The sequence below is a fragment of the Perna viridis genome, chromosome 10 (genome assembly GCF_037379345.1).
Source record: "Perna viridis isolate PV_CMFRI_1.1 ecotype Kerala chromosome 10, ASM3737934v1, whole genome shotgun sequence".
In the NCBI taxonomy this organism is placed as follows: Eukaryota; Metazoa; Mollusca; class Bivalvia; order Mytilida; family Mytilidae; genus Perna; species Perna viridis.
The window spans coordinates 31793488-31819373 of NC_142454.1; the positions used below are offsets into that span (position 1 = coordinate 31793488).

At 32.0% G+C, this 25886-nt stretch overlaps 1 protein-coding gene across 1 annotated transcript in view; it reads right to left on the bottom strand.

Moving 5' to 3' along the window:
- Positions 1 to 23120, bottom strand: part of LOC148605404 (uncharacterized) — a 50204-nt gene extending 27084 nt beyond the window's left edge. The window contains exons 1-2 of the mRNA XM_088548747.1: positions 22934 to 23120; positions 21144 to 21311 (exon numbers count right to left, since the gene is read on the bottom strand). The gene's annotated coding sequence lies outside the window, so the exon portion shown is untranslated. The remainder of the gene's footprint in view (positions 1 to 21143; positions 21312 to 22933) is intronic.
- Positions 23121 to 25886: the final 2766 nt, after the last annotated feature.

Sequence of the window (25886 nt, forward strand, 5' to 3'; positions counted from 1 at the left end):
TAATGTCTGGGACATCTTAACAAGTAAATAGAAACAAAATGAATGATTTTAAGCCAGTTATCTCTTACCATGCTTGCACACCAAATCCCGTTTGGACTTTAAGTTACGCTTTTTAGGTTTCTTGTGCTTGATGAAATTCTTTTATAACCTCCAAGGTCTTGGATATTCAAAGAATCCTAACATATTACTAAAAAATGTAGGATAGTGGTTTTTCTCTGGAAAAATGTGTATGACCCAAATTCCCAAAGGACGTAACAGTGTCTATAGTTGTAAAGCTAAACATAACTTATTATAAATATAGGACAAATTAAAAATCTATCAGTATCTTATGTTAGGCCTCAAAGCGTTGTATTAAGAGGATGACCCGTAAGGAATATTCTCAGATCAGTAGAACTTTCTTTTAGTTCCTTGCAATTAAATAAGTTCAATGACTATACAACTAAAAACATTTGATATTTTAAATTAGCCAATTAAGGAGGTAGAAATCATTATCATAGATATATGTATGTACATATAAACTGCAGTTCTGTTACATGTGCTTAGTCTAAAAAAATTACGGTATCAAATACAAATAGCGCCATTTAAGGAAATCGTACAAATCCGTAAATCAAATTTTTAAGACGTATAGTATCTAATCTAATAAAAAACAAACACATTTAAATATGTTTTCCAAAATATTTTGACAAACTTGTTTCATGTAAATATTAACTGATGATCATTAGTATCTACGGTCATTATCAAAAGGTAAATAAATATCAAAAATTAGGCATGTAATATAAAAATAATTAATTATATTTATGACTTGTTCAACATGTCATAATTTTCCTTTCCTCTTTCGTCTACACTGCATTTAACTTTTTATGAGGAACTCGGCGGGTGTTTCTAGAAAAGCAGACGACTCTCACCTTACCGGTGCACCTGGTCCATGCTCCAAAGTTTAGTGGTCCGAGTTGCTCATTTACGTTTGCTTCTTTGTATTAATTTTTGGTTTATTTATGTTCTTTGTTGTGTGTGTCTGTTTTCCATGTCTGGTCTTTGTCCTTAGACTACATTCTTTTGATTTCCGGTAGAATAGTAGTTCCCTTGATTGCTCTTGAATATGATATGGTGTTAAGAAAAGTCATATAATCTACGTACATTAATGTACGCTTATGAGAGTTGCGTTTTCTATATATCTAGCCAGTAATATAAATACATGACACAAAAACATGTCGACTATATGGCATCAGTAAAAGTAGATTTAATTAAATTAAATTAATAAAATTGATTTGAAAGGGTAAAAAACTTTGTTGTTGACTATTGATTAATAGTATCTGATTTTTTAAAGTAGAATTCAGACCTGTCAACATTTGTTTTTATTGATACGTTATGCCAGAGCTTGCCGAAACTACACAGACTTTTTGTATCGCGCTAGAACTCTAACAAATAGACTTCTGGAACAGGGTTATGTTGCTACAATATTGAAGTCATCACTACAGAAGTTTTATGGTCGTCATCATGAACTCGTGGATCGTTATGATGTATCCATCAGCACCATGAAAACTGATCTATTCAACGGGTCATAGTTTTCCTTTCCTCGTTTGTCTACCCCGGACGTGACTTTTTATGAGCAACTCGACGGGTGTTTCTAGAAAAGCAGAGGACGCTTACCCTACCGGTGCACCTGGTCCATGCTCCAAAGTTTTTAGTGGAGTCCGAGTTGCTCATTTACTTTTGTTACTTTGTATGTATGATTTTAGTTACTTTATGTTCTTTGTTGTGTGTGTCTGTTTTCCATGTCTGGTCTTTGTCCCTGGATTATATTCTTTTGATTACCGCTATAACCTTGGTTCCCTTGATTACTCATTAACATCTTCTAATTTAAAAATGATTTTTTTCTTACATGTAGATATTAGTTAATTTTTTAACTTATGAAAATATGAATACTACGTTTTTCTAAATAACGCCAATAAACTGAATGACAGTATACTATCACATTTGTCTTTTGGATTTTAGTAGCATTATGTTTAAAAATCATGGAAATTCTGAAATATGTGATACACCCTAAAAAAGGTTCACATTTTCATTTTTGTTATTAGTAAATTGTTCTATGATGAAATGTACAATGTACGTGCATAATCATTCATTCCAATCTGTCTGTTTTACGTGTAGGCGATAATTCAATATGAATATTCAATAGTTTCTATTTTATTTAAGTGTCATTTACAGTGTTATATCCCTTTGTTTTGAATACTCTAGTACGTTCTGTATAACTGTTATCTCCTATGAACAGGGGTTACATGAAAAGCCACATGTTTATTCACGTTTACTTTAACATTTTAAACAAAACATCAAAAATAAAAATATGTTGGCTTTCCAACCATGAACCACATATTTCATGACTTGAGTACTACTTAAATAGGCAAATTTTAATGTTAATATACATTTCTTCATTAAAGATGCCGTATATTTTTTATAGTTTGTAGGATCTAACATGCCCCAGATGTATCTTAATGGTAGAAAAGTTTAAAGATTGGGAAAAGAAAATTAAAATTTTTATATACGATAAGTAAAAAAAATGCGATAAGACTTCAATGTAATTTTCTTATGAACAACCTACTGAGATATTCTGCTTTTGACTAAGTTCGTGATAAGCCGCTACAAATTCTTGTTTGAAATAAATGTAATATCTCTATAAAAAACCTTAAACAGACTATAATCGGATAGATATATTTCTAATACACCGCTCATTAATTGGCTATGATGACATAACATTGTATCTTGTTAACTGTAAAAAAAAAATGGTCGTTTAAAAACCATGCCCATTTCAGAAAACATATTCTAGAATCGGAGATAAAAAAATCGAATCATACCTCTTTTTCTTTTCTAACGGATGGCAAAACAGTTTATATATAGTTCACAGCATAACAACACCGTGAAGAATGTTTGCAATATTGACCTTTTCACCTACCCGTCATCCTGACTCAAAATTCGAAATTTAATAGTTTCACAAATTTAGTTAGGCTACTACTTGTGGATTCAACTCGCAAATCTACATTTTGAAGCAACTTGCAGAATATTGATGCCCGAAACATCACATCTGCCCGTTGATTTTGTTTTTGATAAAGATGCCGATGGAAAGATTTCAACAAATTCCGTTTCTGAAACATGCTTACTGAGGAGCGGATTTGAATTTTCAGTAACCTCACAAATACGGTGATGTGATTAAGTTTATTAAAAACAAAACAAAACAAAAAGGGTAATGGAGTTATAGGGCATGATACATTGAGACATGACACAATAGGAAATCGAAAATGTATTGGCAAATACAGTTATAAGCAGAGATTTACTTCACCTATGGATAAGACGTGGTACTTAAATGAAATTTTAACATTTGAATTGCAAGTTTATAACGTATGTGGCAATGTTAAACATAAAAGCGATTGGTATCGAAAGATTTTTCAGGGTCCGATTGGGTAATGGTAATTTGTAATCCACAAAACATCGTCTTTGGTATAAATGTATTACGATTGAAGATTTGCCAATAATCTTTTTTTAAGTTCATTGTCAACAATATGATAATGGAAAACCTAGCTGTAGAAAGTAACAGTTGTATTACTAGCCGAACAAGGTAAAACCCAATTAAAAAAAAATGTTGCTCAAATTTGAAGTTAACGAAAACAAGATTACTTGCATTTTTGTCAGGAAAAAAGGGGAGATTACCAATGTAAGTCTTTCAAACGTCTCCATTCATTATATCAAAGTATTGATTAAAAAGAGAGATGTTTTGGGGAGGAAAAACGAAATTTTATTTTTAAACAGTACGTACGGTACAGGATGACTATATGATGCATATTATGCTACCTGATTGGCCACCTTGGTCTCACATGATATCAATGATAAAAAAAGCCAAGTAAAATAGGTTTGGTATTTTGGAATAAATCATCCTTTTTAAGTTGCTGATGGATGCCAGTTAACAACCAGATTTGTCCTTTTCAAGATTTTAATCATTATTATTTCAATAAGAAAATTATTCAAAACAATTTTACATGCATGGGCAAAGAACCTGTCCTTTATAACCAACGAAAAAATAAATTCTCTATGAACCTGTTGAATTCTGAATATATTCGAAAACACGATGTTGTTTACTTTATGTATTTATATAATAATATAGCTGTGACAATCTTAATGTAACAATTCCTCAAATAAATTGCTTATGTGCTGATCGTACTGCTAGCCGGTTACCTCTTTTTCTATCATTTTCAGTTATTATCTTGTGATTTAGAGCAGTCTAGATATGTAGTTGTACACTAAAATATCTTCAAATATTGTCTTTTGCTTTATAGTTTCAAGATTTGGTACCAATCAAATAACTGCGTCCTTACTACTTACTATAATCACGATAAACATGCTAAATATTAAAAAAAAACACTCGTTGTAACGACTAATCGAGATTTTTTTATATTTTGTTTTTGCATTTTTATGTGTTTGTTATCATTTTATGCAAGACGATGTTAAGATATATATTCGGTCAATTAATCCATCGTCGTTTCAGGTTTGGCGAATCTGTTCTGATACATAAGTATCAATAACAACATTTCAAACTGTTTTTTTTTTCCTTTTTTAGCATTTAGAAGCAGCTATGGAATGTAAAAACGTGGCACTTTGACCATTGAATATATCATATTTTTACAAAACAATTGTTGAGTAACTAAGGAATTTGAAAACTCAAAATCATGTAATTGAAAACGCCTTTTTCACTGACCGTTTTTCAATGATTGTTTTGTTATCGAAATTATTGATCGCTGTTAGAAATATACAGATTGTCAGAAATGAACCGTTTGAAGGAGAAGTTTATTTCAATCGAACCCCAACATCTATCATTCGTAAAAAATAATGACCAATTCTATGTTCGTCAAATTTCGGACGAACAAATAGTTTTTGATTTATTGTATGACACAAAATGGTATATCCCATTATGGGTAGCATACAGAATTAGGGAAACTAAGGACAATGAACATAAAAGACCTTGGTCGTATTATATAAGTCCTGCACTCAATGATTTCATAAGGAAACAGCAAGAGTCGAATAAGAAGATAGAGTGTCGAAAAAAGATACAAATGAAAAGAACGTACCAGGCTTCAAACAAACAATATAAAAATACCGATTTTGATAGGGGACATTTGGGTCCACTAGCTATTTTTACTTCATGTATGACTATTCGAAGAGCTGTAAATTCATTATTAAACATTGCACCTCAATATCCATTACTTAATCAAGGCGTTTGGAAAAAGGCTGAAGAAGGTATTAAATATATTGGGGATGTCTGTAATGGCACACTTTATGTTGTAACTGGAGTGATAAAACGAAAACTAAGAATAAGGAAAACATTTGACATTAATGTTCCAAAAGCGTTTTGGACAGCATATTGTTGTGAATATGATATCAATGGGGCGAAACAATGATGGCAAGGAGCTGTTTTGGGAAATAACCGGAATATAACATCTTCTACTCAACAAATGACTGTAAGCAAACTACAAATTAAACTATATAAGGATCAACAGGTCCCGGTGAAAATTGTCAGCGAAGAATGTACTAACAGTATACATAAGCCTTACATATGAACTTATAGCTAACACGTTGAATTAAGTTTTGCTAAGAAAAAAAAATCATTTCTTCATTAAACGACATGAGCTTCATTTGCACACAAATGTCAAGAGAGGTAAATACTAGTAGATGTTTTATTACATATCATCGGAAGTTGTTGATCTAAGCAATCTTAAGCTTCATATACTATAAATTTATTATAATTTGTTTTTTTTTCACATCATGGTATTGTATATAAGTAATATTAAATGAAGTCAGTGTGTCAATTAAAATTAATGAAATGATAAGTTAGTATATACTATCTAAAAATTTTTGTTGCCCATTACGGTGTTAAAAATAAAACTTGTCAGATTACATTTAAAAAATCTTGAATATCAAAAGTATTTTCAATATACTTTCCATGTGGAAATTAAGTTGTTCCTATGATATGAGCAGCACAAAGTCACAATATTTTCCAATTAATGTTTTTTATTCGATGATATATTCATCAGAGATATATTTATTAAAATTGATGGCTCAAGATCCATATATATTTGAAATTCCCTCACAAATCAACAAAATTATGTTGACAACAAGGAATCATTTCTATTTATTTAATTTTCGGGCTCGTCAGATGATAAAAACGACTAATCGAGATTTTTTAACATTTTGTTTTTGCATTTTATTCTGCTTGTTTTATTTTATGCGTGACACTGTGAAGATTTATACGACATTATGCCATAAATACATATTTTGATACTTCGGTCAAAATTTTTGATTTATTGTTTGACACAAAATGGCATATCCCGCTATGGGTAGCATACAGATTTGGGGAAACTAAGGGCAATGAACATAAAAGACCCTGGTCGTATTATTTAAGTCCTGCGCTTAATGATTTCATAAGGAAACAACAAATATCAAATAAGACAGTAGAGCGTCAAAAAAAAAAAAAAAAAAAAAAAAAAAAAAAAAAAAAAAAAAAAAGCAAAAGAAAAGAACTTACCAGGCTTGAAACAAACAATATAGAACGTCCGGTCTTGATAGGGAACATTTGGCTCCACTAGATATTTTTACTTCATGTATGACTATACGAAGGGCTGTAAATTCACTCATAAAAAATCTATAAGGTCTCTGATTTTTTATGTTTAAAAATCTGGTTTTAGAACATTATGATGTTTCAGTAGTTTCGTATATCCGAGACTAGGATTTATCTTTGTCACAAACAACGCTTTTTTCATTCATTACTTGTTTATCGGCGATACTAAAGATAAAATTTATATCAAAATTTTCTAAAAATTCACTATAGTATTCATCACTACACTACATTTTACGGGTTTTCCCGATCATTCAATTGACACAAATTAACGGTGGGACAAAAAATGATCATGTTGAGCTCTTCTGTAAAATGAACAATTTTTTCCCCTTCGGAATCGTAACCGTTGTATTTCCTACATTCAGTATACTACGCATTTTAGAGACTGTGACTAGTGCCTTTGTTGTCATAAGACCTTGCTACAAAATGTACTTTGTTTTACAACAAACACCTTGTTGTCCCGGTAAAATATTGTCGGGCATATCTCCATTCACAACTAACTCATTATGTGGTAGTACTGCGAACATTTGCTTGTGTTGCACCTACTGACAATATAGAAAACGGAAAAAAAACGGCGAACCACTTTATTGTATATTAAATATTTGTTTCCCAACATTAATAGATGCGAAGTTCATTTCAATATATACACAAAAACTTTAAGCACCTCATTATTTACTGAAATATATACATGAGCCGTACCGAGTACGTCAATTTTCTGATTGTTAGCCAGAACTAGCGTGTCTTTACAACAAACATTGACAGACGTTTTTCACTTTTCAGTTATTTCATCAAACAAATCTCTAGATATCTAATAAGAGAGCGTCTCGAACATTATTTAAAATCACTGGTAAGTACAAAAATGCAGGTTTGTTTTTTTATCTTTAGAATTAATTTTATCTACAGAATCGTTACTATCGGTTTCAGTCGTAATGCTACTATTCATATTGTTCATAACATTATCTGACGACGGACTTTGTACGTTAGCACTTATCGATTGCCCGAGAGTGTGGGCCCCTCGTCCTTGAGGACTCACCTGTTTTTCGAATTCAAGAATTTGAAAAGATTACATTCCTGAGCGGTGTGTTTGTCTGTTACAAAGCTGACACTTAACAGTAGCATTCAGCACTTGTGTGACGGGTAAGGGTCTAAACTTGTAGCATTAAGGTGCAAAATGGTCGTATGAATTGCACAACGGGCAATTAGTAGGTTGATAATATTGTCTACAAGGGTTTTAACAAAATCTTTTTATATGCTCGAATTGGTTACATTGGAAACACTGAAGAACCATGTTTTGTGACACATCATTTAAGTTTTCACAATATGCATTTCGAGGCCTTGATCTAGGTCATGATGTTGCTACATGTAAATTACGACCTGGGTTTTCTGAACGGACAAATCTGAAATTTTGTCCGTTAGATGAGCTAGTCGTTGTTTTATTGCTCTGACGACTCAAATTTACCTTTTGAATGTTTCAAGGCTGCAACCATTGACTCATCAACCCTTTACTTATATGCTTCCCCATTTTTTGCGAATGATAGAGCTTTGCGCTTGAATCCACAGGGTTGCACACATGCACAAAAAACTGAAGCTTTTCTGGAAGTCCCTGTATACAATTTGGCCATCACCTCATATTCAGGGTTTTGTAACCTCAAGCCCTTCTCTATTCCTTGACCATAATATGTCTGTTTTGGCCAGGTAAAAGTATTACGTTTTGATACCATACAGATTCGGTAGGTATAGATGGGTATTGCCATCCACAATTTATATACGTTTTGGAAACCTCATCATACAGATTGTCCCATGTAATTTCTAGGTGTAAGCCATCCTTAGCCATTGAACCATGTTAATAATGGCCCATTCATGAATGAAAAGCAAAAACTGTTCTGCCGTCGTCCAAATCATGGAAAGTGGCAAATGATTCAAACTCACGCATGAATTTTAACACATTATCTTTTTCTACAAGAAACCAAGTTTCTCAATTTTTCTATGCACTGTATGTACTTGTTGACTATGTGGAATGGCGAAACAAATTTTGACAAGAAACGTATGGAAAAGTATTTGATCAGAGTTGTCGATAATGTCGGTACCTAATATTTTGAAAGAAGATTGCGATCCACAATACGATACTGATGGAGGGTCAATTACATCAATAAATGGTCACTGTAGTACAAACTCGAATTTAAACTTAGGGTAGGTGGCGGTTGGTTGTTACTTACTACATGTAAGAGGTCCAAATAACTTTCCGTTCAGATTCATAATATTATAAATTTGAAAAGACTTTTCTTTCCATTTATGGCACACCACATGAACTTGTACCTTGTTTATTGAAACATCGACGGAAAATGAAAGCACAGTTCTTTCCAAAAATGAACTACATGGACGGAAAATAGAAAGACAATTTTTTCTAAAAAGAAATTTTGATGTAGATCGACATATACCTGGTAATTGGTATCATAATACTAAGAAACAGAAGTAAAGGAAAACATATATCAATATATTTATTTATAGCAATACATTTTGACTAGCTGTTTAAATTTGATTAGCCATAGTTTGACGGACAGGTTTTGGGTGAATACCGTCAGTATAGCTTGTGAAACGAAAACTATATACAGTAAGAGAATGGAGAAGATAATCTCTTTTCCTGGACGTTTGTAGATCCAAAGAAAATGTTGGTGAATGGACATGAAACATGCGGTTTAGACCATCAATATACACATTCATACGTTCAATTTGTTGGTGCAAAATTCGATCGTCATTCTTAAATTGTTATACTCTACTTCCATACCCTGCCTTTCATTCAAATGATAAATCGAGTAGACCGGCACATAAAGATAAACAAGCTTAATGTCATGTTCAAAAGTTCTGCAGTAATGATAGATGTCTTTAGTGCATGCATTGTAGTTTCGACACAGCAGAATTTGTGTAAATTTTAAGTAAAGAAACAGGTGATTATTCTCCATCATATACCAGTCACGACCCATACAAATAAAGAAAGAGGAGTCTTTCCCATGTGTCAAAGTTCTGCCGGTAAATTCTCCTTCAACAAATTTAAACGGTTCTCAACATTAGACTTGGACTCTTAATCTGTCTTCTTTACTATCAGATAGTAGAATGGATTTCCGTGGTGGAGTTTAAGTGTGTAAAGGCGGTAACAGTCCACCGCATCATTCAGTTTTCGATCGTTCATTTATTTATGTGTTAATTGTCGGGATCAAACCTGCTGTAAGATATTGTAGGGTTATCCACCATGAAGTTATTCATCGCTACCGTTTTGGTTTAAAATTGGTTGAAATACAAAGAAACGCAAAAATATCTCATCTCAAACAAGTTACGAGCCATCTATTAACCTCCATGTAGATTTTTCAGACTTCCAGCAGCCATTTGTGCAAAATATACATATTTATTGACCTACCATTGAAATTTGAATTTGCAATTTTGTCATCTTCCTACTGCACTTTTGATATTTATGTGCTCCGATTTACCGATCACGTGACTTTATTGTTATTGCAGTGTTTGACATTTTGTTGATCTTTTTCTGTATAGGAAGTTTTACTTGATGCACTTGTATATTTAAAATATGAACATCGACAGAATTCTCACGTTTTAAGATGAGTTTAAAAGTAGCCCGTTTTTGTTGATGAAATTTTGACCATTTATGACACATGACATTTCCCCTTAACATACCCGCTTAATCCTTTACTGCTTTCTTCGCCGTTTTCGTGATCGTTTAACATCTTACATTTATTACAAAAAACAAGAACATTGCAGAGGATAGTCTAATGACAACACGTATTTATGAAAAACATGCTGCTCGGTTTCTTTTTCAGTATAAACCTATATTTGTACCCAGAGTGTCAAAAAGCCAAGATTTTTGTGACTCAATTGTTTGAACGTCTAAGCCTTTCTTGGATAGCATGTGTGAACCAACTAACCAAATGTACAGTTGCGATCACTTCTAACCTCTCTTGACAGATCCTGATAGAGTCTGACAGAGTCTATCCTGGGTCAGGTCACATTTTGTCTTATTCCTTGACAGAAAATACGAAATGCTGTTCTAAACTACTTTTAATAACATAAGGGTCACAAATCATTCTAAAAAATGTTAAAATTGACAATTTTTTGCATTAAATAGGTGACTGATAACTAAATATTTCGGTCAAAATTCTTCAAAATGGCACCTTTAGCAACGAATATGAGTGATATCACTTCCAATTTCCCTACATAGTTTAATATGTAGAAAATGTAGAAACTTAAAATGTTAGTTTCACATTAGTGACTGTGACACCATTATTTCAGTAAAAATTCTGCAAAATGTATGAGCGCAGGCAGTTTTATTTTTCATGAGGGTCTAAAACTATTGACTAAAATGCTTATTTTTTCAATACAACTTTCATGTGGGTGACTGTGACTCATATATTTCTGTCAAAATTCTACAAAAATGTCATATTCCAGCATATGTATAAGTGCCCACACTTTTAATTTCCATCAGGGTCTAAAATTAATGACTAAAATGTTAAATTTTTCAATATAACTATCATATAGTTGTTCTGACACAAGTCAGTTTGAGTCAAAATTCTTCAAAAATGTCATATTCTTGCAAAATGTATGAGTGCGAGCACTTTTAATTTCCATCAGGGTCTAAAAATAATGACTGAAATGCAATTTTTTTCAATATAACTATTATACGACGGCTGCGACACATTTGTTTAGTCAAAAGTTTTTAAAAGTGTCATATTCTTGCAAAATATATGAAGGCGCACACTTCAAATTTGCTTGAGAGTATAAATGTATTGACTGAAATGCTAAATTTTTCATTATAGCTATCATATAGTGGCTGTGACATATACATTTGGGTCAAAATTCTTCAAAATGTCCATTTTTTTCAAATTGTATGAGTGTGAACATTTTAAAGTTCCATGAAGGTCTAAAATTTCTGTATAAAATGTTTAAAAATGTCAATATACATAGGAAATCTGTATTATACCGGTGTCTAGATCTGCAACAAAAAATAATTCAGTCCATATTCTTCAAAGTCAGGGGCGTAGCAAGTACAACAGGCGATAATTTTTGTTGGTACTGCATGCCATACATACAGGTCGGGTAAAAAAATGAAAAAAATCAAGTTTAAACATAGCAAGTCTTCCTTCCCGTCGTAAGAATCGGGATTCGAGTGCTACACCTTTCTTTTTCGTAATCACTTACATGTACTGTTTGTAATTCAGTCAAAGAACTATTCTCGAGCTTATGACTCTCAGAATCTGTCAGGAACTAATCCACGTACCTGTTCTACTTAGAACAGTTTCTAACAGGAGGGTGTCAGGACCCATGACAAATTATGACAGGGCTTGTCTGAAGTCCTGACAGACCCTGACAAGGTGTGTCGGGTCAGAACAGTTTCTGACAGCTTATACCTGTTCTATGACAGCGAACCCTGACAGGATCGAAGAGATGTTTGAAGTGATCACAACTGTAGGTATTATCGTGTAGCCAAATATCTCAGCTCTACAATGGTACCACAAAAATACAATAGCACTTAGGGTTTTGGCGTAAAATGAAAAAAAAAAATACCCTTACTCCACCGAACAATCACTTCAATTGACATAATTTTCAATGTCAAAACCCCTAGAATATTTATGCTTCAGTGAAAAATTGCTTATTTGGTATTTTCTGTTTATTTTAATCACAATTTATACCTCTGTGGTTCGTAGTTAGAATTTATCAAAAACGCGAAAAATGGGATTTTCGATTTTTCGGTCAAAAGTCACATGAATTCGTCTCTACAAGTTACTGCTCAACTTAAATTGGGTATTATTCGATAGATAATTTAATTTTCTAATTAAATCAAACATGAATGCCTCTTCCAGTTGATAAATTCTTTCTAAATGCTTTATGCCTATTTTCAGGAACATATCAAGGGACTTTCATTATCAATTAAAATGTCTAATCATTCCCCTACTACGACACCTATTAACGTAACTTTAAACTCTAAATTAATATTTTCTTTGGATAAAATGTATAGCATTCTAAAATACATTCTTACAAAGTCCTTCTAATACTATATCGCATTATAGTAATAAATGTTTGCTCGTTAAATTCAATAGAAAAAACAGGGACGTCCCCAAAGTTGGATTTCTTACAGCACACTTGGGGTAAACAAATAAAATGGCGGAATAGGATATCAACTAATTTTTCCTTTAGCTAGATCCTTTAAATTCAGTTTCCACTATATAGATGACGTGTTATCATCAATCAATCCTAGGGTCGGAGATTTGATAAACAGCATCTACCCGAAAGATCTTGAGAAAAAGGATACTATATACACTTTGCAGTTAGCCTGATATCTTGACTTACACTTAGAGATCGATGGTAAAGAAAAAGAATTGATCAAAGTTTACGTCAAGCGTGATGACTTTTCATTAGAATTGTAAACTTTTCTTTCATGTGTGGCAACATTTCATCAACACATGCGTATGGAGTTTTCATATCACAACTCAAACGTTATGCCAGAGCATGGTAATTATTCAGACTTTGTATCGCGTTAGACTTCTTATAATTAGGCTTCTGGAACAGGGTTATGTTGCTAAAAGATTGAAGTTATCATTACAGAGGTTTTATGATCGTCATCATGAACTCGTGGATCGTTACGATGTATCCATCTGCACCATGAAAACTGATTTGTTCAGCGTGTTACAGTTTCACATTCTTCTTTCGATTAGGCCAGGCTTGACTTTTTATGAGTAATTCGGCGTGTGTTTCTAGAATTTCAGAGAAAACTTACCTTACCGGTGCACCTGGTCCATGCTTCAAGTTTTTTTTTTATTGGAGTCCGAATTGCTCGTTTACGTTTCTTCCTTATATGTATCATTTTAGTTACTTTATGTTCTTTGCTGTGTTTGTTTTTTTTCCATGTCTGGTCTTTGTCCCTGGATTATATTCTTTTGATTTCCGCTATAACCTTGGTTCCCTTGATCACTATTTTGTAGCAGAGGAGAATTACTGGAACCCGTAGAAAAAAGAACAAACCGAAGTCAATTAAATAGTTGACGAAACCAAAGTGAAGGATTTATTGATCAGTAGGAAAAACACCGTAAACAGTACAAAAAAGGACATAAATCATATGATGTACGAGATGTTGGCATCGGACATTGTCGAACTTCTACGACATATTGAAAAGCAGTGATTTTAATTCAAATTTCAATGTTCTATCAATGTGTCATCCGTGTAGTGATTAATTGTAATCGACCGGAATGTACACGGACAGTTTGTTTTCTAATTATTTTGATAGTGTACAGGACTGACTGAAAATCAAAGTTCATTGATCAAAAGTTACACTGGCTAATGGAAAACTACAGTAATATTGTAGAATTGATAATATCACTATATTGGACCTATTACAATAAAAGAACAGTATGGAAATGAAACTCACACTTTAGCAACAAAACAACAAAAAATGCCAAAAAAAACAAGAACAAAAAAACAAAAAATCAACAAAAACAAAACAAAAACAAAAACAAAAACAAAAACAAACAAACAAACAAACAAAAAAGAAAAAAAGAGGAAAATTACTTACTATACAATAAAAGGGTTATTGCATGAATATTGGTGAATATATGTCCCCACAGAGTATCATAGTGCACTTGCAAGCTCTTGCAATATGATATCTGCTCGAAAAAGAACTCCAATTTGTATGCAGAAACCCTACATCGCATCGAAAGAAGAAAATACTTCAGGTTTTAGCTTACATTTTCCAAACCGTAATAGAAGTATAGACATTTGCCATGGTATGAAATGTTCCTTATGATGAAGGCTTGCAAAGGTTCCAATCGGGTCGAAGTTGTAGAACAACGTTAACTCGTGATTGAAGTTTTTGTCATTAAAGGACAAACGGGACGAACAATTGTTGCAGTTTTGTGAGGCTGGTTTTATAACTGATCGGATCACAAGGAAGGAGCATCGTTTAGTAAAACCCTTTTATCTCAGTTTCCGCTATATAAATGACGTAACATCGTTTAAGGGATTTTATTCATTCATCTACACAAAAAATTACACTGTAAAGTCAGCTTCATATCTTGACCAACTCTAAGATATCGATGGAAAAGGAAAACTATTGACGCAACTATACGACCTCTGCGATTATCTTTCATTCCGTATTGTCAACTTTCTTTTCATGTGTGGCAACATCTCTTCATCACCTACGTATGGAGTTTTTGCCAGAGGTTGTCATAACATCGAAGACGTTTTAACCGCGCTAGACGTCTTGCAATCAGGCCTTGTGAATAGGGTTATGTCGCTACAAGATTGAAATCATCACTGCAGAAGTTTAATGGTCGTCATCATGATCCTGCGGAGCGTTACATTGATCCAACTGCACCACGGGACCAGATTTGTTCAACTTATCATAGTTTTCCTTTCCTCTTTCGTCAACCATGGATTTGACATTTTATGAGTAATTCGGCGGGTGTTTCTAGAAAATAAGAGGATGCTTACCTTCCGGTGCACCTGGTCCATGCTCCAGGTTTTAAGTTTAGTCCGAATTGCTCATTTACGTTTATTCTTTACATGTATCATTTTAGTTACTTTATGTTCTTTGTTGTGTTTGTCTTTTTTCATGTTTGGTCTTTGTCCCTGGATTACATTCGTTTGATTTCCGCTAGAATCTTGGTTCCTTTGATTACTATTTTTGAGCAGAGGAGATTACTTGGACCCGTAGAAAAAAGAACAAACCGAAGTCAATTAAATAGCTTTTCTAGAAAATCTGATGACGCTTACACTACCGGTACAAATTGATTTTTGCTCTCAGTTGTTATTGGAGTCCCAGTTGTTCATTATTGTTTGTTTTTTTGTACGTGTTACTGTGGTTGTGTTATGTTCATTGTTGTTTGTGTCTGTTATACCAATCTAGTTGTTGCCCGTAGACAGCGTTTTCTTGGTCACTTTTTCTAAGTAGAAGCAGTGACTACTAATTTTAAAGTTTGTTGTCGAGGATTGAACCCATGATCTCCTGCCCTTAAAACAAATAAGCTACAACGACACCAACGAGGGTGTTTACATTAAATGGAATATGAATGTGATAGATGATCATTACGTTATATGCAAGGTCCTGCGAGTGAGCCTATGGATGGAAAATGACCATATTGAGTCAAGTCTGTATTTGCAACCCATTAAGCATAAAGCATTAAGCATTTAGTATAAAAATTACTAATGTATTCTGAACAGTAAACAAATCTTTCGGATTTTTGTTTTAAATGCATACAATATATTGGAATGTGTTTTAGATTTTTGTCAACGTATGTTTCCAAATATCTTCAATTTGTTATTTTTACTTTTACGTTATTTTGTTACATTTTTGTAATTCACTGTAAGTTTTGGTTTACGGGTTGTTTTTGTACATGCCCATTGTAACTCTCTCTCGCCTTAAATTTTAATATTCAATTTCGTATTAACTTGCATAGATATTTTGATGAGTTTTAACTATTGATTTTTTTAAACGAATATATCAAAATCCCTACCAGGAAAGCATATAACACTAATTTATTTTAGTTTCTATTATTCACATACTTTATGGTGTTACAACAAGTACATTACAGGACACGTATCATCAAAGGCGATCGTATATAATCATGATAGGAAATCATGAACCAGAAAATGGTAAATAAAAAATGGTTTTATATATAAGTAATATATAAGTATATAAATATTAAAAAAATACCTACACAACAATGACCTCCAGACTAAATTTTATTAAGGTATTACCTATTTTGTAGACTAGCGATTAAAAAACACGCATTTCAGTCCGTTGAAAAACGTTTATTGCATGGTAAACGTTGTATATGTAAAGTGTCAATACAGTGATATATGTTTCTGTGAATTTTCATAGTAAATTACGTATAGCTCTAAAACTATCCCACTTCACTTTATATATTGCAACTCCTTCACAGAACATGATTAGAGCATATAGGAACAGGAAAAGTTCAATATCTTTTTTAACTTTAACTGTTGTTTTCAAACATATAAGGTAGAAATGAAAAAAAAATAATCTTGCAGTTTTTTTCCAGCTTGGTATTGACAGTAAAGAGTCGTTCAAATGACGATTTTGTAGAGTATTTAAGCTAGAGGAGGTAGAAACTGAAAGAAAGGCTCAATGAAAAAAAAAGACCCTTAGAATTACCTGCAAAAGTTTTATATCGGTAGAAGTGGTATAATACATCGTAATTGAAGTTTTTTTGTCACAAAAAAAACGAACAATAATACAGTTCTACAAATGTAGTTGATGTCATTTTTAAGTTGATGAAAAAGTGGCTGTTAATGGAGATTATATAATAGTTTTATGCATCTTGATTAAAATTATGACCACCATACTTCCTACTATTCAAGGTGAGCAATTTAGTTTTTTTCATAGATTTTTAACTGAAATTTGGTTTTTTTTTTCACCTCACTTTAATAAAAAGCCACAGCGTTCATGTACTGAATGTTGTACTATTTTACGAATGGTATGCGTAACTTTCATTTTTGGCGCGTTAAAAATAAAATAGACCTACCTCGCCTCCCACGAAATAGAATTCGTAGAATGGGTCAAATATTAACATTTAAATCTTCCTTTTCATTGGAATTGAGTTATTTATAAGACAGTGTTATGAAATGAATACTACTAAATTGCACCCACCTTCTTATATTAAATCACTGACTTGATGAACGAATTCACCTTTTGTTATAAACTATTTGAAAATGAGGTCAAAGCTACCCTTGTTAACATATACATTTGTAAAATGACTATACACGATATCTGAAATTAAGTGGCAAATTTAAAATCTAATTCCAAAAGCAAAGTTGTTTTTTAGGTAAAGTACAAAACGTAAGGCTATCTGTCTTTCAGTTGGATAAACCAAAGCATGACAAAAACAAAAAGGAAAATAATTCCCCAATCGATTGTTAGGAAGAAAGCGAGATGAACATAATGATATACTCATGGAAGATTTACAAAGCTTTGATCTTTTTTCAATTTCTACAAAACAAATCTTCTATATTGCTGAGATGCATTTAAATACATTAATAATATTCGTGGCATTGATACATGCATACACACTCAGTTTGCATAAAAAAGTGAAGGTTTTTACAATACGCTTTCTATAGTTAAAGTTACAGTACAACTAAAAAGCGAAATGAAACTGGAGCCTGCATGATTTGTGAGGGTTTCTTTGTCTTTCATTGAAGATCCATAGGTGGCCTTGATCGGACTTTTTTCATGGTTTCATGGGTTTTTTGTCTCTTAAATATAATCACACTGTCCATTCTCGTTATAAATTCTTCAAACCGACTTAATAGAAATAAAATATACATAACCGGATTATCTTTAGGATTACTGTGTATTCTGTATGTGCGAGAGTTTCTAAGACATTTTCTGATTTTGGAATATCATAACATGTTTTATATTGTATTCCCATATATATATATATTCTTCAGTCACATACTATGCATATGTGTTTGCTTTTTTTATAAATTGCTTTCAGGCCTACGGGTGTTTTTATATGTGAGTACTTTTCTGTCTAAAATCAGACAAAATGTGTATTAGGTGTGACACGAAGAAAAAAGAGATTTGTTGCATTATCCAAGTATTTTTTACCTCAAAATATCCAGAATTAACCATAATAGTGTTAGTCAAGTTTGCCTTTTTAAGATATTGATAGGTCCAATTTAGTTAAAATGCACTATGGAAAAATGGCGGTAAACGTTTCCTGCACTTTTCAATTTTAAAAGCAGTGAAAAAAACATGTAATTTACAGATCAGTGAAAAAAAGTTAAAATAGCTTTTGGTTGTTTATAGTGAATATATTTTAGACAAAAATGACTAAATTAGGAAAAATTATGTGCCACACATTGCCTGATTATTACACAGAATGGTACTTAATAACTTATATCACCAGTAATCTAGTACATCATATTCAATCTTATCTTTTTAAAAAGTTGTCTTTGTCATATTTCTAAATGTTTCCGTGTGATACGTAAAGTTCATTTTATTTCCTTTGAAAGTTATTATTCATTACATATATAGACACTAATCAGAGATAAAATATAGGATTCTCTATTAAAGTATACAAAACCAGTTCATGATATAGCTCCTTGGTATTATGAACTAAAAAAATGAAACATAGAAAAAGTGAATTTTCGTTAATGTAACTCCTTATCAAATACGGCAAAGTACTCATTTACAAATGAAATAAAGAAACAATACGTACTGTAAATAAATAAAAAGAAATTAAAGATATTAAACTGACTATAACTAGATCTACTAGTAAAAAACTACATATAAATACTACTATATCCTGGATGCCTAGTGAATTTGTGAATAGATACTTTTCGTTACATGTACAGTGTCCGACAAAAAGAAAAAATACTGAATTTATAAATAATGCGATTAAATAAAATGAATACACTATTTATAAATTTATAAGTAAGTCAATGTTTAAATTAGCAGACTCATCCCCCCATATCTTTTTTGCGGCAATTGATATATTCATCTATAGACACATTGAACCTTTTTTGAATAGGTCAAAATGAATTTAGAGCTTTATAGAAATTCATCTGATATCATTGCCGATTTTCAAACACAAGTAAGTCTTTTAAACTAATTCATTAATTCGCACCAATTACGCAGAATAAATGCATATTACTGATGTTAAAATGTTTAAGTAAATGTACAATAATATGATTAAGTAAACCATACTATTTTCTTAGTAGTTTTAAAGACACTGCACAATACACAATTTCGAAGAAAAATGTGCCGTAAAATAAAATGATAATATACAGTAAACAGTTAATAAGGTTTTTCACAATTTACGTTTAACAAACAAATTAAATCCTTCATAGCCATTTAGAAATAAGATATACCTAGTGGTATTATTCATAAGATTTCTGAGTATTTTAAGTAGAACAGTTTATGAGACATTTCAATATGAAGACATTTATGGAATGTTGTAACACGTTTTCGTTCCTATTCTTAAATACAGTTCGGAGAAGTCCTTTAATGATATTCAACCTCTTATTTTATTCTGAGTAACTTCCATGCCTACATTTGTTTTTTTACATTTCTGCCAATTATGAATAGTAAATTATTTTATCACATTTCAGTTGTGTCATGCATCTTTTGTATGCAGTACTTGAATCTCTCTCGTTGACAAAAGATAAAGTAAAAGCAGTATACGTGAAATTATTTTTTTTCTAAAAGTACATTTTTCTAAAAGCGAACTGTATGTTTCAGCGAACTTGCTACATGAGCGAAAAGAGCACTTAAAAGAGCCCATTTGGTAATTATTTCTATAACAAAGAATACATTTACTTGCGATAACCATGTCAAAAATTCGTGATAGCATTACCTTTCATTACTGTACATTGTTTCTGTTAGAAATTAAGCTAAACGTTTCTGTCAAAATTACTACGGTTAGTTTCATTTGCTCAATGATTTTTTCCCACTGCTAAAACATCTTTGATGTGAAAAAGTCATCTGATTTGAAGTGTTGGTGCAACCGTCCATTTTTCAATTGTTAAAACAATCTGTTATCCGTTTGTGGTCCAATATTTTTTAGATGTTTTTAATCCTCCTGATTTGTTCGCTAGACCGCTATGTTAGCGTGTATGATTTTTTAGTATGTTGCTTTGACATCATCATATACGGCACGAAATGTGTCGAAAATTTCTTATAAAGAACATCTTGAACATTTAGGAGTCAAAATGAAAGCACCTAAACGTAAATCTCTTTCATGTAAATTGTTTTAGATGTTTTATATGAGTTGATTGCTTTTTCAAACTCAAAGAAAGATGAATCTTGTATTGAAATATTGAAAGTGTTTTATCACAGTCAATTACCACATACATGGGTTTGTATTATATGTTTTGAATAAAGACATCAAGTTTGAAGTAAGCATTGCAGCTCGTGGCTATATATAGACATGAAGTTTGAAGTAAGCATTGCAGCTCGTGGCTATATATAGACATGAATTTTTAAGTAAGCTTTGCAGCTCGTGGCTATATATAGCTAGTTATGTCCTGCATTCGTCATGATATATATGCTCTAATATATTTTTGTCGCAAATTATCCGCATTTTGATTTTTCACCCAATGGTTTATGTTTTTGTCTGGTAGCCTACTGTGAGCATCGGTAACTGTACTGAAACAGATACTGTTGAATGAACAGGGTTGGCTATGGTTGGGGCTAAACCATTATATCGGATATCCTTTTTTTTTTTTTTAAATCGGGAGCAATCATCATAAATCGTTTGACAACAGGACTGTTAGGGATACAGCTTAGCAAAACATTGAGGTGCAGTATAACCTGTTAAACCGGAAGCCAAAACATGACCAAAATTTCAAAATGTACTTTATAGGATTTGTAGTGTATGATTTTGCCAGGATTTTACGTTTCAGGTTTCAAAGTATTTTGTTTATAAATTATGCCGCGGAAAAGTAAGGTATCATGGCGTATCAGACATACTTTTGTATGTGACACGGCGTTGTTCAATTTTAATTTGTCTTTATATACAGACTTTCAGACATGGAATAAAAAAGTGATTGGGGTGACCGTCCCCTGCTCGTCTGTTCTTCTGTTCATATTTACTTCCATCCGTTACACTTGGGAACTCATCTTTTATTCGCTATACCACTGAAAGGTTAATATATTTTCACAGAATCTCTATTACACATAACTTTTGTGCACCTTCTATTTCAAATATTGATCCAAATAAATATATGGGTTTCACATAGCGGACTCGGACTTTGTCATTCATGTATATGTGTTATGGGAAGACCTATCTCGGATCCAGTTCGTCTCCTATACTACTGAATGGAACTGAAAACTTGCAGAAAACACAATGAATTATAAGGGTATAATGACCAGATACTTACATTTGAATATCTCGGCTTGTTTTGTCTTAATCATTAAAATGAAATAGTTGTAAAAATATTGGAAAGAAATTAGATTGATAGAAAACATTAACTGTTTCATACAAAAAACAAAATTGCACAAATTGATACGTTTTTAAATTGCATCAGTAATTTGATTTTATTATAAAAACGTAGACTATGCCGTGATAAATGAGTGATTCAGGCATTGAAGTTTATATTGGTAAGTACTGTGTGCAATTCTTTACTGACACATTGTTTCCATACAAAAATCACATAGTCGGAATACTAAGTGTTTTTCCATTTACGAATGTTATGAACAACTTCCATTTTGAACGCGATTTTATAGAACTTACCTGACGATGAAAATACACGCTCTTTCTTATACTGGGTAACTGATATGCATTACGTGACATTTGGTTTTAAATTTCATTAAACTATTTATACGAGAGGCCAAATCTATCCTCACATAAATATAGAATGTCTGTAAATGATTTCTTAATTAAAGTGATGATTTCAAAATCCCATTTCAAAAGCAAAGGTGTTACGTGTATAAAAAGTACATGTTGTATAAAATTCGGAAAATTCCATAACATAATATGCAGATTTTTTTGTCTTTTTTTTAGCTGCTTTGACGAGTACGGGTGCATGTATTATGTATACTTATTATAACCAGTAACTTTTTTCCATATGTTTCATTATATGACTTTCAGAAAGTTGTTTTTTTATTGTATCCGTGTGATACGATTCGTCAAGTTAGTCTTTTCATTTACTTGAAATTTATTTTCCTATGCCGATGTTATGTTACAGAGAAATGCGCTTCATAGGGGAAAAGTTTACTTTTTGCAAATTTCCTTAATTTGGCTTGTCCTACGGCTATTTCCGAGTATGTATTCATGAGTTTGCTGTGACTTTTGAGTTGGTATTTTTAATAATACTATTTTTGGTCTGCCGTTTTGTTTTTGTTTGCCATTTGGTTTTTGTTTGTAATTGTGTTTGGTGTCTTGCTGTTGTTTTTTGCTGTCTTATTTTTGTATTCATTATTTATTTTTCATGTTGACATGCCGCTTTACTGTATATATCACATGTCGCTTAGCTGCATATCTCTGCCTTTTATAGTTCCATTCGGGATTATAATGTTTCTGCTCACTGTACACGGTACCTTGTCCAAATATTAATTAACTAGACCCTGTCCAAAAGATCAAGTTTAAATATACCCAAATATTTTTTCAATGCATTTAAATCATATGGAATCATAATATTTATAACTGAAGATGTTTTAAGATATGCATTTGTGATTGATTTAAGGAATACATCAGTGTACTTTTACCTTATGTATCCCTTAAATTTCCCCTTTTGTGACGCCATTTTAAGTAACATTACCTGTAGGCTCTTCTGGAATATGTCTTTTCATTATTACAATGTATGTCTAGCTTTATGACGTTCTCGTTGTACATTATGCATAGCTCTCAATCTATTCCAATGCACATTTTACTTCATGGAAAATGACTAGAAAATGAATTGATCAGGAAAATATCAGTATCTATTTCAACTTTAATTGTGGTAGTCAATATCGAAGTTGTATAATAAATCCTAATTAATGACACAATTTTATAAATGTAATTGATGTAATGAAATCCATAATTGATAAGGTAAAGCTTGAAGTTGATGATATAATGTTAATTGAGATTATATGATAGTTTTGTGCTTCTTGATAAAATGTATGACCATCAAACTTCGTAGTCTTCAAAGTAAGCGATTCAGCTCCTGTATAGATTTCTAACTAGATTGTTGTTTCTTACACCTTATTTCTATGGAAAAAAACAGCCAAGGCGTTAAAATACGGAGTGTTTTTCTATTTTACGAATGTTATGTGTAACATTCATAGTAGTCGCGTTAAAAATAAATCTGACTCGTCTGCACGAAATGGAATTCACAGAAAGGGTTACATGTTAACATTTTAACCTTTCTTTTCATTGGAATTGGGTTATTTATAAGAATACTGAATACTAGGATACTATTAAATTACACTCACCTTCTTATATTAGATCCCTGATAAGATGAACAAATTTACTTTTTAAACGATTTATACATGAGGTCAAATCTTCCCATACTAATATAAACAAATGTAAAATGACGATATCTAAAATTAAGTGACAATTCTAAAATCCCATTCCAAACGCAAAATTGTTTTATGTTTAGGTAAAGAACAAATCTTTAAGCTAATTGTCTTCCAGTTAGATAAACCAAAGCATAACCAAACAAAGAAAAGCATTCCCGAATTACTTGTAAGGAAGAAAGTGAGGTACAAATAAATATTTGTTCATGTAAGATTTGCCAAGCGGTGATTTACTTTCATTTTCCACAAAACAAATCTTATATATTGCTGAGATGCATTTAAAATACATTGACAATATTCGTGGCATTTGTACATTTATACGCGCTCAGTTTGCATAAAAAGTGAAGGTTTTTACAATACACTGTCAACAGGCGACGTTATTGTCAAAACTAAAAAGCAAAATAAAGCTGGAGCCTGCTCTTATTTGTGAGGGTTTCCTTGTCTTTAATTGAAAATGCATGGTTGTCTTTGAGCTGGCAGTTTAAATCCCGGTAGGTTTGTTGTCTCTTTGACATAAACACCTTATCCATTCTCGTCATAAATCCTTCAAACCGACTTCGAAGAAATAAAATATACTTAGCCGGATTATCTAAAGGGTAACTGGGTATTCTGTGTTGGATAGTTTCTAAGATATTTCCTGTTTTTAGATTTTGGAATATTGGAACACGTTTTAGACCTATGCATTGTTTAGAAAAAGTCCATAACATAATATGCTTATTTGTTTGGTTTTTTTTTGTCCTGAATTGCTTTCACGCCTACAGGTGTTTTTATAATTAATACATTATATTACAAGTAATCTATTTTATCTTATTTCATCTTATCTTTTAAGAAATATGTTTTTGTCGCAGAATTAAATATTTCCATGTTATACGTAAAGTTAGTTTTTCCATTTACTTATATTTCCTTTGACGACATGTATGTTACAGTGAACTGCGCGTCATGTCAGACAGGACAAATTCCTTTGATTGAACGTAACCTACGGATATTTCTGGGTCTATGTACATACATTTACTGTATATTTTGAGTTCTCAATAATAAAACAGTATTTTCGTTCTGAGGTTTGTTTGCTTAGTGTTTGTCAAATGAGGTAAAATATATATCCTTACTTACATATATAATGTCTATATCATCTTAATTAAGTGATGATTTTAAATTCCCATTCCAAAAGCATAAGCGTTCGATTTTCAGGTAAAGTACAATTATATTAGCTACTTGTCTTTGTGACAGACCAAAGTATGACGAAAACGATAGATGAAAAAATTATTACATCAGTTGTTTGTTTTTTTTTTTCATATTCAAGATGACTGGAATGTTATATCGTTCCATAAAAAAAATAGAGTATACTTGTATGAATAAATAATTTTCTTTAGTTTTTGTGAATTTGACTTTCCAAATATTTCAGAATTGTATAATCTTCTTCGAAACTTTATGTACAGAGAAGCCTATTAACAGTAATATAAATGTATTACTTCGTGTACTTTTCCTCGTAGTATTTGAAAAAGAACAAAGATATAATGTATTTAATTTCTTTTTGTCTAAACATGCCTCTTATTCTTATAAATATTACACCTATGACCTACTTACTTTATATGCAAAAGCGTAAATATAAAAGAAAATACTTCCTTAATTGATTGTAAGGAATACAGCGAGATAGGATGAAGTATATTTTCATGCAAGATTTCGCCAAGCTGTGGTACACTTTCATTTTATGTGTACCTATCAAATGCGTAACCAAATCGAAATAAAGCGAAAAGAAATCGAAGAACGAAACGAAACGAAATAAAACGAAACGAAATTAATAAATTGCGAAAGAAACTGTAAAATGCGAGACAAAACGAAACGGAACGGAGAAAATAAATGTACGTGAATTGTTTCTATATACACATATGTGTACTTAAAATAAATCTTTCGATAAATATTCAAGAAAGGATTAACCAAGACTCGTAGTATTAACTACTGCTATTCATGTCCATAGCAGAGTGAATGTCTTCTTCTTCTTCTTCTTCTTCTTCTTCTTCTTCTCATTTAAAATGCAAATTCAATGTAGCACCCGGACCACAGCTAAAAGACTCGTATTTACAACTTTAGAACCAAATTATGTACAGGTTAAAAACATGGCCTCTTGCAGTTTATGATTGGTGAGAGGCAGTTATGGTGTTTGGTTAGCCCTCCCTCTTGAATGCCTCGATGGTACTGGCATGTTTGACACTATCTGAA